This window comes from Rattus norvegicus, chromosome 1 (genome assembly GCF_021556685.1).
Source record: "Rattus norvegicus strain SHRSP/BbbUtx chromosome 1, alternate assembly SHRSP_T2T, whole genome shotgun sequence".
NCBI classification, from domain to species: Eukaryota; Metazoa; Chordata; class Mammalia; order Rodentia; family Muridae; genus Rattus; species Rattus norvegicus.
The window spans coordinates 59,001,154-59,020,252 of record NC_141534.1 but is presented as its reverse complement, the minus strand read 5'-3'; the positions used below and the strand labels follow the sequence as shown (position 1 = coordinate 59,020,252).

The following is a 19,099-nucleotide window of genomic DNA, read 5'->3' as shown; positions in this document are numbered from 1 at the left end:
CCCTGGGCACAGTAGGACACACCTAGGCTAGTTTTCACTCCCATGGATGCTCTTGTGGCCTTGTCAGAGCACTGTGACCACATCCCACATCTGAACAGCAAGCTAATCAACAGGATGCTCTGGGAGTCCATCAGTTTGCTTCCTCAGAGACCCCATAATAGAGGGGGAAGAAATCCAGGCTTTAGGGAGCTACCACAGCCATGATTGTTCTTTTGTCCCAGCCACTCCACCTTTGGCCAAGTTACAGCTCTGCCAGGCCCTGCCATGTTGTCTTCAAAATCTTTGTGTGTCAGTGATACTTGTATGAACTATGCTACACATTGACCTAGAGGCTGGGCTTTCCTCTTGCATTTCCAGCAAGACTACAGATTTCCCGGGGGAGACTCTCATGGCTCTTCATGTTCTGACAGCACAGTCTGCAGATGTCTCTAAGGTATTGGACATCAGACCCCACTGAGGAGTGAGAGACTTTCAGTGTCTTATAGACCCAGGGCTTGTGCATGATGGCTTTTATTGTGTGTTTGGTAGCATGTATGCTCTGCTCCAAATGTAGACAGACACTCCCCATGCCTGTAGTCCCTGCTTGGAGTGTGGGTACACACTCTCCATGCAAACAGCTGTCTACGCACACACAGATGCCATTTTCATGATTTACACATGTTTTCTTTGATGTTTCTTTTAAAAGGTAGTCATATAAACTTACAGTGATTTTGTGCTGGCTTTCTTTACCCAGCCCACAGATGAATATTGGAAGGAGACTCTGGGATCTGCATGGGCTCCTCCTTATGACCACACCTTGACCCCATTGCACACTTTTTCTCAGAAGCATCGCAGAGCGTGGCCTGTAATTTTCCTGTCCATTCCCTATGGATTGTGACCAGTCTGCAGTTCTGCACAGCCTGGCATCCAAAGAAACTTGGCATAGTTCCCCACAATGTCTCCACAGGCCCAGAGGAAGGACATAAATAGAATCATTATGAGACCCAAGTGGCTTCTCAGGTTCAGCCAATGCTCTTGGCTCATTCTTATCTCTGAGGACACAGGGCACAGGTCCTGACCTCCATGCACCTGTATTTGCTGCACACACTAAGGATGACTTGTGCTGTCCTCTGCTGCTTCTGGGAGTCCTGAAAACCACAATCCCTGGGCCAAGGGGACTAGTGAGGGACAAGTGAGCACAAGGCCCCTGCCTGCTCCCTGAATACCAGAAGCCCCAGCAGGGTTCTCACTGCTGTGTTCCCCAAGATAATGACAAGCACCTGTTACAACAGGCCATGCTCTGTTGGGAAAGGCAGACAGGCACATCCAAGGCTGTACTGTGGCCATGCTGGGCCTGCCTGCTCTTCAGGGGCATACTCTGCCATGCCACTCAGCATATCCCACTCTGTGTCTGGAGTGCTTTGGTCTCACAGGAATGCTGTGGTGATGGAGACACTGACAAACTAAGGACCAAGACGCTGTCAAGTACCCATCCACACTTGACTCCTGCCAGGAATCAGCAGTATGGGCAACCACGTAAACATGGAGACATGGATTACTTTCTTCCTTGGGACCACTTATGAACCACAGGGTCAGGTGACAAGCTCTAGACCAGGAAAGGATCAGGAGGAGCAGAGTGACCTCACCTGAACTTGAGGAATAGGGAACCCAGCAAGGAGAGTGACCACCCTTGGCTCACATAATTTAGGGACATATGTGGTGGGAAGAAACTAAGTTGAGGCAGCTGGGACACATCCCAAGATAGCAGGTGGTTGTGTGTGTGTGTCTGTGTGTGTGAGTGTTTGTGTGTGTGTGTGTGTGTGTGTGTGTGTGTGTGTGTACTTGACTGAAATGATGTGTGTGTGTGTGTGCCTGTGTATGTCTGTGGATGGGTCTATCCTGACACCAGACCTGACCGATGCCAGGCACCCACAGTTGGCACAGACCCCACTTTACACTAGCGTTTTTGTTCCCAAAGGTTTTCTAATGGAAAGTAATATGTGCCTCGTACAGGGCTAGTTCACCAGATTTTGTACGAAAGATGAAATATGATCTTTATGGGTTCTTGCCTGAGCTAGCCTTGTAGACCCTCCTCTTCCCACTGTTCCCAGTCTGTTTCGTGTCACAATGTCCAGGGAATAGAACCCTGAGTTCTGCCAGCACCTCTGTGTGAGGCACTGCATCAGCTGACATCCTGAATGGTTGTCCCAACTCTATATGTTCTGGCCGAGGACAAGATGCACACAAGAAGGCCTAGATGAGGAGGTACTGCCCCTCCCAGACAGACAGACTTCATCTACTCTAACATGTTAGGAGGAGGTGCAGATATGACTCACAACAATACATCCACTATTGGGCTCAACTACCAAGAAGCTGTGAGGAGGACATTCAATTTGGAAATCTCAGGTAGGCAGTGTGTGTGGAGGAGTAAACAGGACTGGATGGAGACCTTACCCAGAATTTGATATCCAGCCCTGCATTCTGATTAGCATGAACTACACTCCTGTGAAGGTCTCTGGGTGGCTCCTGAAATTAGGTGGACAAAGAGGAGGAGGAGGAAGAGGAGGAAGAAGAGGAGGAGGAAGAAGAGGAGGAGGAAGATGAAGAGGAGGAAAAAGGGGAAGAGGAGGAAAAAACAAGTAAGGACAAGACAGGCACATGGCCTGTACTCACTGCAGTGGCCCATCGTATCCTAGGTGTTTTCCTGCCCTAACTGTGAAGCAGGAACCAAACACCACTCCTCATGGGACTGTCTGAGATGAGGCCAGCTGTGGGTCTGAACTGTCAGCAAGGAGGACAGGAGCTGTCTGTGCCATACATCAAAGCATAGTGTCCCACATAAGTCCATATCACAAATGATGCCATCTCCTCCCCAGAGTGGCTCAACTAAGGGTTAGGAATGCCTCATGAGTGCCAAGCTCTCCCCTACTCCTGCAGACCCATGAATGGTGCCTTCTCAGGGCCCATCTATCCTGAGCCCAGGGAGCAGCCAGAGGGCATATTCATGCAATTTCATACTCAGGTCAATCTGCTATCCTGTACCCCATGAGTCGGGACTGAACCTCAGTGCTCAAGACCACTTGTTTTTTTCTGGACAAGACTTCGAGAATGTGGTCACACACAGTGTTAGTGACACCTTGCATGCCCTTGACTGGCCTTCAGTGTAGTCCTGACTGACCGTTCCTGCCTGCACCCAGGGATTCAAATCAGCATTGGCCAGATCAGACTCTTTGCTACCTGGTCCTATAGCTCACCTCCACTGCAGTTCCATGTGTCCTGGCTGCTGCAGCTGCACCAGAAGCTACCAGATGTCTCCCCACAGAATCCTGTAGTCCCTGTGGGCTCATCCACAGACATCTCACACTCTCCCTGCTGGGAGTTAGGCTGGATGCCTGCTGTGTGGGAGCTGCCTTGGCTTGTGGAGCAGAGTCAGAAGCAGTGGAGGAGATGTTGTCTGCTGCTCTTATTGTCCTCAGTGCCCAGGGCTTCCCTGTGGTTTGGGTTCAGATCCAGATCCAGTGAATCACTGATTAAATTCAGCCCATAGAAGGTGCGGACCCCATGAGGCACAGGAAGGACCATGACTGAGGGGGAACCAAGCAATCCAGGACCCTGTGGGGAACAGGGAAGCCAATAATCCTGGTCACCTCCCTGGCAGGCTGCAAGGACAGGAGCTCTGTGCGCCCTGACAGAGGTAGATGGGACCCTGACTCCCACAAAACGCTTCTTCAGACTTATTACATCATCCTCTTTGAGAAGGTTGTCCTCATTAAGAGCATTCCACACAGCTTGCACTGCCATCTAACTCTATCTTCCAGGGGTGATCCCCCTCAGGAGTATTGACATGTGTTCTATGAATGGTTAATATTATTCTGATAATTCACTTCATAAACATTGCTCAGCATGGTGTCTGTCTCCATAAGAAGTCATTCAGCAATTCTCCCACAACAGGGAGGCAAAATCATCATCATCATCATCATCACCATCATCATCACCATCATCACCACCATCATCATCATCATCATCATCATCACCACCATCCTCTTTCTCCTCCTCCTATTCTTCCTCCTCCTCCTCCAGATTTTTCTCCTCCTCCTCCTCCTCCTCCTTCTCCTCCTCCTCCAGCTTTTTCTCCTCCTCTTCCTTCTCCTTCTGCTACTGCTAATGCTGCTGGTGCTATTGCTGTTACTCCTGTTGGTGCTGTAGCTTCTGCTGGTGTCTTTTCCTTGGCCATGTGTCTGAAATCACCTCCTTTTTATACTCAGGACATGACAATTTCAAGATGGCACTTTGAAAGAAAAAAATTATTCTAAGCAAAAATCTTATGAGGTAGAATACTTAGATTACCATTTGGAGCTTTGATTGCCTTATTATTTTATTACATCTTCTCTTCTACTTCTGTTAAGATTTTTGAAAGAAATCATTTATAAAGGTTACATACACACACACACACACACACACACACACACACACATATATATACATATATATATATACATATATATATATATATATATACATATATATATATATATATATATATATATATATATCACTAGGTCTTAGGAACGAAAAAATCAGCATGCAAAAAACTATGCATGATTCTGACCATCAACAATAACCAGCAAACTAGGTTGTTGATACTTATTCAATGACAAACCTTGTTAATTAGTTTTGAGGCTTAATGAAATGGGATGTTACATTTGAAAACATAAGACTCTGTTCTGAGGCACTTGTGATTGATGACCACATGTGAAAAGATCAGTAGCCCATGGAGGAGTCCATGAGCCCATAAACCTCTAGTCCTCACCCTGTGGGAGCTATTGGCTTAAGGGGGAGCTGGAGTCCATCTGAAGGGATGGGTCAACAAGAAAACTCTGTAGAGTGGGGAACTCATCAATCCTATTGGGTCCCTGCTGGGAAGAGGAGAAATCAAGAAGACGGAGAAGGCTTGGTGTTGGGTAAACCTCATAAAGAACTTAGAGAAGATACAAGGTAAGAATTGTGGGGAAAATGGAAACCAGAGACAGAGGAAGGACCAGCATAGAGCAAACTGAAAAGGACAAAGCACAAAGGTACCTGGGCTATGCTTGCTGCATGTTCTCTGGACTCTCCCTGTGGCTCATTTCTGGGGGGAGATGCTGTTCTGCCCCAGGCGAGGTTTCTTTCTCCTTGGCAAGCAGCAACACAGCTTTATCAGAGCATTTGCTATATTCCTGGTCCACCCCTTAAAACCTCTGTGCCGGACCCTGCTGGGGATGGGCTTATCCTCTAACGGGGCTCTGTGGGAGAGTGGGTTGTCTTCTTTGATTTCCTTATTGCTACTCTTCTCACTGAAGATGCTTGTTGTTTGAATGCATGGGACACTCACGGCACATTTGTGATAGTGGTTGTGTGTAGGTGTCATCGGTAGTGGCCTGAGACAACCAGCCACAGTGGACCTTCTTCCTCCTTTTGGATGAGCCTTCTGGCCATAGTGAGATACTTGACCATGGGAGGATGACACCCGCAAGGTCCCAAGGACTGGCAGGCTTCCACTCCTCTTTTGTTCTAATCTAAAAGCAGCAGCAGGATCAAGGCTAGGGAATGGGGCTGCAATGGGACTCACCTGCTGTGCCTGGGCTGTGCAGCCATCACCCTGGAGAGCCTGCTGTTGTAGAAAGCAATAAGTTGCCATTTCCTCATTATATTTTCTTTTCATTAGAGAGTATTTTATTACAGAGGCTTGAAATCCCTCACATTTCATTGCGGCCAAAATTTCAGGGTCTGGCCTGAGGGCAAGCAGTTCTTCATAACGACCTGTGAACCCCTTCCCGTGTTCTTTGAACCAGGCATGTTTCATCACCTCGCTGGCTGTTGGTCTATACATTGGATTTACTGTTAGAAATTGACTAAGGAGGTTCTACAGTTCTTCTGAAACCCCACAGGGGGCAGGATACACCCCTGCAACAAGTTGTTTTTGTAATATTTGGGAGATCACTGAATCAAATGGGAGCTTTCCCACTACCATATAGTACAAGACCACTCCTATTTTCCACATGTCATTCTTCATCCCGTCATACAGAAGTCCAAGGAAGAGTTCCAGGGAACCAAAAGAGTATGCACCGCACTGCTGGTTTAGCATTTGTCCAGGTTGTGTTTCGGTGCTAAGCCCAAAGTCGATGACTTTGACCTTTCTGTTTTTATCAATCATTATATTGTCCAGTTTGAGGTCTCGGTGAACAATCCCCTTTCCATGGCAGTAGCTCACTGCTGACAATATCTGTTCAAATATTTGCCGGGCCTCATCCTCCTCTATGTGCCCTGACTCTCTGATGTACTGGTAGAGTTCTTGGCCTTCCACCAGCTCCATTATGAGGTATATTCTCGTTTTATTTTCAATGACTTGTAAGAGAGAAACAATGTTGGGGTGGTTGATCTTTCTCATTATGTTTGCTTCTGTCATGGCTGGCCAGAACCACTGCTTGTCCTTTCGGAGAACTTTGACCGCCACTCGGGTTCCTGTGAGCCGGCGGTGGGCCAGGAGGACCTTCGCATGGCTTCCTTTTCCAATAGTCTTCAATACTTTATATTGGGAATGAAAGGTTCACTCCTCAGAGATACTGGGATCGGGGCTAGGAGGTGGTAACTCCTCCTCAGTCTCTGTAGGCATTTTATCAGTACTAATGCTACCTAAAAATAACAAAAAATGGAATCAGGTAATGAAAAAGATGGAGCAATTCAGGAACTAAAATTACACATGCGGTCCCTAAAAGAAACAAAGGAAACAAAAAGAAAAAAATAAAAACAAGAAAAGACTAGACTAGAAAAATAGAGTAAAATTATGAAAAGGGGGAAAATATGAAGAATCATAAGTAAAAGCCACCCAAATAACCAACCCCAAAAGAGAAAGCCAAGAGCACACACATACTAAATGCAATGATGAAAATAAAAATCGTCATATTACAATAGGATTGGGCGGCCAAAGATGGTCAATACTGTGAATGGATGTTGTTTGAAGAAAAAGGTATGATGAAAGAAATGAGAGGAAAAAGAATTAGTGTAAGAGAAAACAAACAAATATAAAAAGCCAACACTTAAGGGGAAACTCCATTGAATTTCAGGACCTAGAGATCCACAAAAATCCACAACTCTCCAGAGCAAAATATTGAAAATCAAAATTAACCAACCACAAGGAATAAGGCAGTTAAATACCAGTGAATAGTAAACCTAAAACCGAGGCCGAAAAGTCAAAGTGTCACAAAGGGCAAATTTGTATCAAGTCTAAGCCAATGATTGCTTGTACTCAATAAATACAGAAACAGGAATAATGTAAAAGGATGAAACCGCAGGACATTGAAAGTCGAGATAGAGTGAATCATCCGACTGCAGAAATGTATATAATCAAAGCAATAATATACCATGTGAGAACATAAAAACCACCACCAAACAGAATCCAGAAATCCATAATAAATAAATAAATAAATAAATAAATAAATAAATAAATAAAGCATAACTAAAAATCAAAACCACAATAAGGAAATAGCCAGTGGTCTTGCGAATATATGGCCTAATTCTATCTCTTAAACAAATAGAAAAAAGAATCAATCCATAAATAAGCAGCCAGCCGTCTACATAGGCCTTTAATCTGATATTATGGGGTTGGCATGTCAAAATCCTGGGAGCCACTGCTCCGCCAACACAGGTACTTGGGCAGCTGTAGGCCAGTGAGAGAGCCTGTCTTGAAAATGAGGTTGATGACCTACCTCAGGAACAGGAGCCCGGGCTGACTTCTGGCCTCTACACTCTCTTGCATTGAGGTGCAGGTAAAACGGGATGGGGACGTGTGCACACACAACACACACACACACACACACACACACACACACACACACAGGCACACAGGCACACACACAGGCACACACAGAAGCACACACAGGCACACACAGAAATACACAAAAGTGTACTTACACTCACACAGACAAACTCTTACAAACACCCAGATTCACACAAAACACAATCACATAGGAACAGGCACACACATACTTACACACAAGCAAACCTGGAAAAACGCACATCACAGACACACACACACACACACACACACAGGGACACACACACACACACACGAAGAGGTACACACATACAAACACATACACACAAACCTGTAAACTCACACACTCCTACATATACTGAAAAACACACAGGCGAAAGTGTACACACACTCACACACAAGCAAATCTGTCAACACACATCATCCTACACACACTGATACATACACATATGCACAGTACAGTAAAATCCGATACAACCACACACAGCTCACTAGATACAACCAAGTCGCAGAGGGCTCCACTCCACACCTCCTCTCAAAGCACTCAAAGAGGTCCAGGCCTGGCAACAGCTTAACGTCTGTTGGCTGGACCTCCTCACAGTCGCTCCTCATGAGGTCACAATAGGACCTGTCATGACATGGTTGGGAAGGGCTTCAAGGCTCTGGCTTCTGTGGGCTATGGAGAGATTTTAGGCTTTTAGAAATCAAAGCCTGTAAGATGTTTACTCTCCTTAGTTCTCTGTTTTGAATGTTTGCTGTGCCTCCTGCTTTAAAGTCCTCATGTCTATGCTCGCTGTGTCACCTTTTCTTTGAATTCTGAATGATTAGCCTCAAACTGATGGTACAGTGTTATAAAAATAAAAAACGACAAAGCTGTGTTTCTAAACTGACCATCCAGAGGACACTGTTCTCATAAGCCCTCAGAAAGGCTCTAGGATATCATCAAACACCTGAGACAAAGCTGCAGGGATAGGCAGAGCACTTGCCTCCCACGGGTGAGGACTTGAGTTTGAATCCCCAAAACCCCCATCAATGTTGGATGCATCAGCAAAGCCCACAAGCTCTGCATCCATGGAGTGGGGAGGGGTTGGGGCTTGAAGACAGGTGGTCTGACATGCAGGCATGAGGACCTGTCCAGAGGATGGCCTCTGACAGGACATGGGGTAGTGGTATACATGGACACCTAGGCACATAAGGGGGTATCCATATACATGCAGACACTTCCTCTCACACAGCGGTTGGCATGATGTATAGAAAACCAAGTCCATCCTGAGTGTAGGGCTCACTTCAAATATTAAGGTCCAATGATGGAACAGGCGTGTATGAGGACAAGGAGCTCTGTGCAACCTGGGACCAGAAGGAACAGAGTGGCTATGCTGACACCGTTGAAATAAATTCTCAATCACAGTCTGTGACAGCCAGGCCACAGGACCCAGGCAGCTGTGTTATTTGTGAGCAGCCAGTGCAGCCAGAAGCTAACTATTGAGCACTGACTGGCCCAAGCACAGAAAGGGTCTCTGTTTTTCAGAGTGCTGGGGGCAGTGCAGTGTGTAGCCCTTTTCTTCTGAAGACTCTTCTGGGGTTTTGAATCCCCTGGAGAGGACCCTCATAACTGCAGACACTAAGCCTGGGAGGAAAGATCCTCATCTGTAGTGTTCATTGAAAGGACTGATTGCAGAAAAGGAAAGAAACAGCAAAATGTGCCACCTCTGCTCACTCTGGTTCAGCTTCTGCCTTTGCAGCTGAGCTCAGGTGCTCTGGAGTCCTCCCTAGCCTGAGTCAGTGATCTCAAGTTCAAGTCCCTACTTACTGGTTTGTAGTATCAACCACAGCACAGTTTCAGGCAAGAAAAGCTGTGAACACCATCTAGACATTGTTGTCTACATTTGAGGGGGACTGTTGAGCCCCAAAGGGAGCAAGGGTTACAAGGTCATGTATTACAGGAATGGGCTAGGGTTGGAATCCAAGTTCCAATCTCCCTTTGCTCTGGGCAGAAGGTAGACATGGCAATTGGTTCCTGCTGTGTACATGGTGAGAATCAAAGTGTCTTATGGGATCGCTGGCACAGACCTGCCCAAGCATGGCTTAGGGAGCCTCACACCAACTCAATATTTGATGTCTTCCCAGCTTTGTCTACCACCCTCAGCTGTGTGCCATTTTCCCTGCCTTCTGCAAGGGACTCTAAATATCTTCCTATAAAAGGCGATCAAGGAGGAGTTGCACAAGGACAGGTGGGGCTCTGTGGGGAGGTTCACATGGGCTAACACATTAGAGGGCCACAGTCCCAGGACTGATACTGGGTGGACACTCTCCTCTGACATCCAACAGAGAGATCTTTGACAGAGATCAATAGAAGGCTTCTCTGAATAGCTGTGCAGAGCACCTCAGATCACAGACTCAGGACTGACACACATAGAATGCTGTAGAGGAGCCGATTGTATTCAAGGGCTCATCTGCCTGGGTCCATGTGCCTCTAGATATGAGCCCAGGACTGGGCTGTAGCTGGTTATGGGCTCAGATAGGAGGGTGGGAGGGACTGGTCCTTGGCTACTGGGAGTAGAGCAATTTTTCTTTCCCTGCTCCTGCTTTTTTTTGCTTTCCTTTCCCATGACATAAGGAGGGACTGGAAGAAGTCTGTCTATGGGGAGTGAGGCTGGCTGGGAAACTGCTTGCTGTTCTACATTGTCATGCTGCTTGGGGCTTGGGGTTGTTGGCAGGATAACCTCTGCACCAATCCAGTCTGCTTCTCTCCACTTTATCCATGCATCCCTGTCCCTGGGCTGGGAGACCTCGATACATAAGTCCCACCTGTAGCTTCCAGTCCAGGGATGGAGTCCCTCAGTGAATGGATTCCAGATGGTTCTGTGGAACGCAGCATCGAACAGGGTAGTTACTGAACATGTATGGACATGGAGGAGGATACTGCACTGCACCTACCCACATTTCATATAAAACCAATCCTCATGCTCAGGTACTAATTGGTTCTATTTACACCTTTCACCATTTTTGCTATTCACTGTACTGTGAAGGGTGAATTTTTATTGTTTCACTTCTGCAAAGAGACAGAGTTTAGCATTGGAGACTCCCTACGGCATGGCTGGAAGGGAGGCCTTAACACCCATGTGTCCTTCTAGGAAAAAGCTCTTTCATAGGATGCCTCCCTGAGTCCCAGGATGTATGGAGGGCTCTGTGCCCTATCCAGGGTTGACCTCAATATATTAACTGGAGCTGAGGCTACTCTCTGATAGAACAGTACCACCCTCCTACAAGATGTCTACGATGGTTTGTATATGCTTAGCTCAGGGAGTGGCAATATTAGGAGGCGTGGTCTTGTTAAAGTAGGTGTGTCACATTGGTCATGGGCTTTAAGACCCTTTTCCTATCCACATGCAAGCCAATCTTCCCCAAGCAGCCTTCACATGAACATGTAGACATCTCACTTACTCTGGCACCATGACTGCCTGGATGCTGCCATGCTCCCAGCTTGATGATACTGGACTGAGTCTCTGAACCTGAAATCCTGTGTTCATTAATGGTGTCCTCATAAGAACTGCATTGGTCATGGTGTGTCTCTTCTCAACAGTAAACCCCTAACTGAGACAATGTCGATGTTCCCTGCTTCAGCTTCCTGGCTATAGAAGCTTCACACATGAGTGGCATTCTCTTGGGATATGGGCCTAATAGGCTCTAGGCTGTCTGCTTGATCTGAGAGTGCTAGGATATCCTGCTCCTAAGGGCATTGTTACTGTTCCCATGCAATAGTGTGAATAGCATCAGCAGGCTCCTGCTTTGTTACCCCCCTGAACACAATGCTGCCTTCTCCAGGAGTGGATCCAACAGCTCTCAGAACCTCCTCAGGAACTATGTGTTTCCCAAGGATTACCTGCACTTGCTTACACACCCCTATCCTGTGTTCTGAAAACTTTTCAAAGCCCATTCATCTGAGACTGGTGAGTTCAGGACAGTAGTCCCAAGTGTCTTGTCCTACCCTGACAGTTCATTCTCATGAGGCATCACCTGCCCTTGACACAGGATTTTCCCAAGGGGCATTGGATGTGAAGGAGAATTGTGTGTGCTGACTCTTGTCAGATCTGCACTAGATGGCATCAAGGCCCCATTTGCTCTTGATTTTGGAACTCATGGTCCTGGCACTGTCTTGTTGGTATTTAGGTCCCTGTCAGTCCCTAATTGAATTTTAGCATGGGAACCCAGGGCAGTTGTCTACAAAGATATTCCTAGTATGGACCACATCTTCACTGTGCCAGACATAAAGCACAACAAAACACCAGGCAGGCAGAGAACCCTCAGGGGCTGGAACTGGCATGTTCAAACACTCTGAATTGACCTTGGCCTTAGCACAGATTCAGAGAACAGCTTCTCTGTAGGAAGATCTCCTTCCTCCTCTCAGAGTTTAGGACATCTAGAGTTAGGCTAAGGTGCTGGCACAATGTGAGCAGAGGCAGCACTCTGGGCTTGTTCAGTGTCAAAGTCTCCCTGCCACCCCTGTATCACAGTCACAGCAGCCCATCTCATGAGAATTCTAGGGCTGCTGATATCCTGGATGAATAATCCATGTTCTGCTGCTAGTTTCTTTGCTTCCACATGGACAACTGAGAGAAGGGATTGATTAAGTGTAGTTGAGGAAGCCCTGCAAATATCTACTTGGTGTTACCAAAGACAATGGGTTCTGACTGGCAAGATCTTTGAATTAGATTTTGAAAAATGCCACCTAGGAAAAGTTAGTAGGTACTCTCAGGAAGGTAACCGCAGGACATTGAAAATGGAGATAGAGGGTTGGGGATTTAGCTCAGCGGTAGAGCGCTTGCCTAGCGAGCGCAAGGCCCTGGGTTCGGTCCCCAGCTCCGAAAAAAAAAAAAAGAAAATGGAGATAGAGTGAATAATCTGACTGCAGAAATGTATATAATCAAAGCAATAATATACCCTGTGAAAACATAAAATCCACCAACAAAATGAATCCAGCAATGCATAATAAAGAAAGAAAGAAAGAAAGAAAAAAGGAAAGAAAGAAAGAAAGGAAGGAAGGAAGAAAGAAAGAAAGAAAGAAAGAGAGAAAGGAAGAAAGAAAGAAAGAAAGAAAGAAAGAAAGGAAGGAAGAGAGAAAGAAAGAAAGAAAGCATAAATAAAAATCAAAACCATAATAAGGAAACAGCCAGTGCCTTTGCCAATATGTGACCTAATTCTTTCTCTTGAAGTCATCCAAAATCAATCAAGAAATAGGCAGCCAGTCATCTACATAGGCCTTTAAACTGATATTATGGGGTTGGCATACCAAATGCCTGGGAGCGACTGGTCAGCCAGCCCAGATACTTGGGCAGCTGCAGGTCAGTGAGAGAGCCTGTCTTGAAAATAAGGTTGAGGACCTACCTCAGGAACAGCAGCCGGGGTGACTTCTGGCCTGCCTCTACATTCTCTTGCACTGAGGTGCAGGTAATATAGATACAAGGGGCAAAAGGAGATGGGCACGTGCACATACAGACACAACCAGACACACACAGGCACACAGACACACACACACACACACAAACACACACACACACACACACACACACACACACACCACAGGCACACACAGAGGCACTCACCCAGAAATACGCAGAAGTGAACTTATACTCACACAAACTCTTACAAACACCCAGATTCACACAAAACACACATACTTACACACAAGCAAACGTGGAAAAACACACATCAGACACACACACACACAGGGACACACACTCACGCACAAGAAGAAGTACACACATACAAACACATACACACATACAAACCTGTAAACTCACCCACTCCTACATATACTGACAAACACACAGGCAAAAGTGTACACACACTCACACACAGGCAAATCTGTCAACACACACTCTCTTACACACACTGATACATAAACATATACACAGTACAGTAAACTCCGATACAACCACACACAGCTCACTAGATACAACCAAGTCGCAGAGGGCTCCACTCCACACCTCCTCTCAAAGCACTCAAAGAATTCCAGGCCTGGCAACACCTTAATATCTGTTTGCTGGGCCGCCTCACAATCGCTCCTCATGAGGTCACAGTAGGAACTGTCATGACATGTTGGGAAGGACTCTGAGACTGTGGCTTCTATGGGCTATGGAAAGACTTTAGGCTGTTAGAAATAAAACCCTGTAAGATGCTTAGCTGTCCATAGTTCTCTGTTTTGAATGTTTACTCTGCCTCCTGCTTTAATGTCCTCATGTCTACACTCAGGGTGTCACGTTTTCTTTGAATTCTGAAGGATCAGCCTCAAACTGATGGTATAGTTTTCTTTTTTTAAAGACAAAGCTGTTTCTAAACTGACCCACCAAGAGGACACTGTTCTCATAAGTCCTCAGAAAGGCTCTAGGTTATCATCAAACACCTGAGACAAAGCTGCAGGACTAGGCAGAGACTTGAGTTTGAATCCCCAAAACACCTATTGGATGCATCAGCAAAGCTCATAAGCTTTCTCTGTGGAGAACTTAACATGGACCAACAGATTAGAGGGCCAGAGCCCCAACCCATGCTGGGTGGACACTCTCCTCTGACATCCAACACAGAGATCTTTGTACAGAGATCAAGAGAAGGCTTCTCTGAATAGCTGTGCAGAGCACCTCAGGCTCAGGGACTCTGGACTGACACCCATAGAATGCTGTAGAGGAGCCCTTTGTGATTCAAGGACTCATCTGCCTGGGTCCTGTGCCTCTAGAGATGATCCCAGGACTGGGCTGTGGCTGGTTATGGGCTCAGACAGGGAGGTGCCACGGGGTTTGTTCTTGGCTCCTGGGAGTAGAGCAGTTTTTCTTTCCCTGTCCCTCCTTTTTGAACTTTTCTTCCTTGGAAAAATGGAAGGACTGGAAGAAGTCTGTCTATGGAGAGTGAGGCTGGCTGGGAAACGGCTCGCTGTTCACAATTGTCATCCTGCTGGGGGTTTGGAGTTGTTGGCAGGTTAACCTCTCCACCATTCCAATCTGCTTCTCTCCATTTAACCCATGCATCTCTGTCTCTTCGCTTCGTGACATGGCTGCACAAGTCCTACCTGTAGCTGCCACTCCAGGGCATAAGTCCCTCAGTGAGTGAATTGCAGATGGTTCTGTCTAGAGAGAAATTGTACAGGGTAGTTGCTCAGTATGTAGGTACATGGAAGAGGACACTGCACTGCATCCACACACATTTCATATAACATCAATCCACATACTCTGGTACTAATCGGTTCTATTTACACCTGCTATTCACTGTATTGTGAAGTGTGAATTTTTATTATGTTTTACTTCTGCAAAGGAAGAGACACTGGAGATTCCAAAGGCCTAGCTGGAAGGGAGGCCTTGACACACAGGTGTGCTCCTGGGAAAAAGCTCTTTCATAAAACGCCCCGTTGAATCCCATGATGTGTGGATTGCTCTATGCCCTATCTAGGGTTGACCTCAGCATATTAATGGGAGCTGAGACTTCTCTCTGATAAAACAGTACCACCCTCCTTGAAGATGTCTGTGATGGTTTGTATAAGCTTAGCTCAGGGCTTGGCACTATTAGGAGGCATGTTCTTGTTAAGTAGGTGTGTGACATTGGTCATGGGCTTTAAGAACCTGTTCCTATCCACATGCAAGCCAATCTCCCCCAAGCAGCCTTCAGATAAAAATGTTGAACTCTCACTCTCTCTGGCACCATGCCTGCCTGATTGCTGCCATGCTCCCAGCTTGATGATACTGGACTGAGTCTCTGAACCTGCTATCCTGTGTTCATTAATGTTGTCCTCATAAGAGCTCCATGGGTTGTGTTATGTCTCTTTACAGCAGTAAACCCCTAACTGAGACAATGTCCATCTTCCCTTCCCCAGCTTCCAGACTTTAGAAGCTTCACACATGAGCGGCATTCTCTTGGAACTATGAGGCTAAGAGGCTGTAGGCTGTCTGCTTGATCTGAGAGTGCTAGGATATCCTGCTCCTAAGGGAATTGTTACTGCTCCATTGCAATACTGTGAATAGCATCAGCAGGCTTCTGCTTTGTACTCCCTGAAACAATACAGTCTTCCCCAGGAGTGGATCCAACAGCTCTCAGAACCTCCTCAGGAACTATGTGTTTCCCAAGGATTACCTGCACTTGCTTACACATCCCTATTCTGTGTTCTGAAAACTTTTCAAAGCCCATTCATCTGAGACTGGTGATTTCAGGACAGTAGTCCCAAGTGTCTTGTCCTACCCTGACAGTTCACTCTCATGAGGCATCACCTGCCCTTGACAGAGGATTTTCCCACTGGACGTTGGATGTACGGGGAATTGTGTGTACTGACTCCTGTCAGATCTGCACAAGATGGCATCAAGGCCCCATTTGCTCTTCTTTATGGAATTCACATTCCTGGCACTGTTGTTGGTATTTAGGTCCATGCCAGTCCATAGTTATATGTTAGCATGGAAACCCAGGGCAGCTGCCTTCAAAGATATTCCTAGTATGGACCACATCTTCACCTTGCCAGACGTAAAGCACAGCAAAACACCAGGCAGTCAGAGAACCCTCAGGGGCTGGAACTGGCATGTTCAAACACTCTGGCTTGACCTTGGCCAGCACAGATTCAGAGGACAGCCTCTATGTAGGAAGATCTCCTTCCTCCTCTCAGAGTATAGGACATCTAGAGTCAGGCTAAGGTGCTGGCACCCATGTGAGCAGAGGCAGCAGCCTGGGCTTCTTCAATGTCAAAGCCTACCTGCCACCCCTTTATCACATGTCAGAGCAGTCCATCTCATGAAAATTCTAGGAGTGCTGATACCCTGGGTGACTATCCCAAGTTCTGCTGCCAGTTTCTTTGCTTCCACATGGCCAACTGTGAGAAGGGATTGAGAAAGGGAAGGTGATGAAGCCCTGCTAATATCTACTTGGTGCCAGCAAAGAAAATGGGTTCTGACTGGCGAGATCTTTGAGTTAGATTTTCAAATATGCCACCTCGGGACAGTTAGTTGGCACTTTCAGGAAGCTGCTCCAGGGTGGGAACAATGGGACTGGATCCCTGAGGCTGGTGCAGTTGGCCAGGGATTTTGGGACAGTAAAACTGAGTGGGAACTCTGGGCAGGTGCAACAGTGCAGTGAACCTGTTGCAGGTGCAGTGGAGCAGGGACCCTGGGGGAGATGCAATGGGACAGGAGCCCTAGGGTGGGGACCTCATGGTAGTGGCCCTGTGGCATGTGCAACTGACAGGGACCCTGGGGCAGGTGCACTGTGATGTGCACCCAAGCTGGAATGTTCAGACAGGTGTGTGTTTGCTTCATGCAGCTGCTGTCTGAAGTAGAGAACACTGGAAACTGCCCCAAAGGGGATTTTGGGGGCTCCTTCCAAGAATCCCTTAGCTCCTAACTGAGAAGCTGTACATTCCACAGAGGGGCCTTTATTGAGATGAGCAGATTCTAAGAGGGCTGCCTTGAATGAACAGCCAAAGAAAGCAGAAATGAACAACAAGGAATTGCACCAGCCACGTCCATGATGTTTTGCTCAGAAAAATAGGACTGGAAGAAACTGATTAAGTCAAATTACTTATCTATCTATCTATCTATCTATCTATCTATCTATCTATCTATCTATCTATCTATCTATCTCTCTATTCACCCTTCTATCCAACCATCCATCCATCCATCCATCCATCCACCCACCCACCCACCCACCCACCCACCCATCCATCCATCCATCCACACACCCACCCACCCAACCATCCATCCATCCATCCATCCATCTATCTATCTATCTATCTATCTATCTATCTATCTATCTATCTATCTATCTATCTATCTATCTATCTATCTATCTATTCACCCATCTATCCAACCATCCATCCATCCATCCATCCATCCATCCATCCATCCATCCATCTATCTATCTATCTATCTATCTATCTATCTATTCACCCATCTATCCAACCATCCATCCATCCATCCATCCATCCATCCATCCATCCATCCATCCATCCATCCATCCATCCATTTCCCTGAGACAAGTCTCTTTTATGTGTAAGAAGAAGGTCACAGCGGCGCTCCCTTGTGATGACAATGAGGATTGCAAGTAGTGAGATGGATTGTTTGTTTGTTTGTTTATTTCTTTGTTTATTGCATGAGCTGGGATAGAATGCCAGTTGTGGCCTGTCCCCATCAGCATCCACTGTGCTACAGACCCAGTCTCAGTGTGACACAGAAGAGGACTAACTGGAAAGTTTGTCCTATCTCTAAGGGACACTGTATCGTACAATACTCTGTACTGCAGATCAGTCAATGCCTGTGTTTAGGAGACTTGCGGATAGAATGAATGTCTGTGAGTCTGGACTTAGACTCTGTGGAGGGCTCAGGTCACCTGACTGTCCTGAAGCTTCCCACTGTGATTTATTTCCCTCCTACAGAGCCAGACACCTGAGCAACTGCATTTCCTGGTTATCCCCTAATCCTCTTACACTGTGTAGAGTGTTCAATCTCAGGGAGGGCCTGGGAATCTGAGAGATACCACTGAGCCCCCTGGGCCTGGCTGACTCAACCTGAGGCTACTCTGTGTGTCTTCACTTTGCTCACCCTCCAGAGACCTCAAAAGGCAGCAGTGAGCTTGCTGAGGGGCAAGGAGCCTCCATATTGGCCCAAAAGCAACTGTCCTCTTTTACAGGTTCATCCACAGAGCATGTAATTTTGATTGATGCAGCATCGGGAAGAATGAATGACATCATCTCCCAAGGGCAAGTGCTGTGCTAGTGGACACTGAGGAGCTGCAGGGATCAGACCCCTTTTCCAGCCTCTCTTGTTCTTCCTTGTGATGGTTCCTGCAGATCTGAAAGATCCAGGCAGTACATGACATGGGTTTGAATATAATCTCATTGCACTTTATTCCCTGCTCTGAATCTAAGACCAGGTAATTCCTACGTTTGTTTATTTATTTATTTATTTATTTATTCATTCATTTGATATGTGTGTGTGTGTGTGTGTGTGTGTGTGTGTATGTGTGTGTGTGTCTGTATACATATATACAATGTCGCTGTCTTTAGAAATACCAGAGAGGGCATCAAATCTCATCAGAGATATTTGTGAGCCACAATGTGGTTGCTGGCATTTGAACTCAGGACTTCTGGAAGAGCAATCAGTTCTCTTAACACTGAGCAATCTTTCCAATTTCCAGTCTAACTTTCTTAATTCCAGTACTGTATTCTTTATTTAGGTTACATCCTGATCCCAGCCACTCTCCCTCCTCCTTTCCCAGTGCCACCTTAAAATCCTTCTCACCATAATGCTCTCCCTTCTCTTTGTAGAAGGGCAGACTCCCTAGGTA

The 19,099-nt window shown here is 46.5% G+C and overlaps 1 long non-coding RNA gene across 1 annotated transcript; it reads right to left on the bottom strand.

Annotated features, from left to right (window-relative positions):
- Positions 1–5,663: 5,663 nt before the first annotated feature.
- Positions 5,664–13,797, bottom strand: LOC148007027 (uncharacterized). Its single transcript, XR_015646107.1, has 3 exons — positions 13,178–13,797; positions 7,725–10,654; positions 5,664–6,651 (listed from the first exon to the last, which is right to left on the bottom strand). It is a non-coding gene; the product is annotated as an uncharacterized LOC148007027 (long non-coding RNA).
- Positions 13,798–19,099: the final 5,302 nt, after the last annotated feature.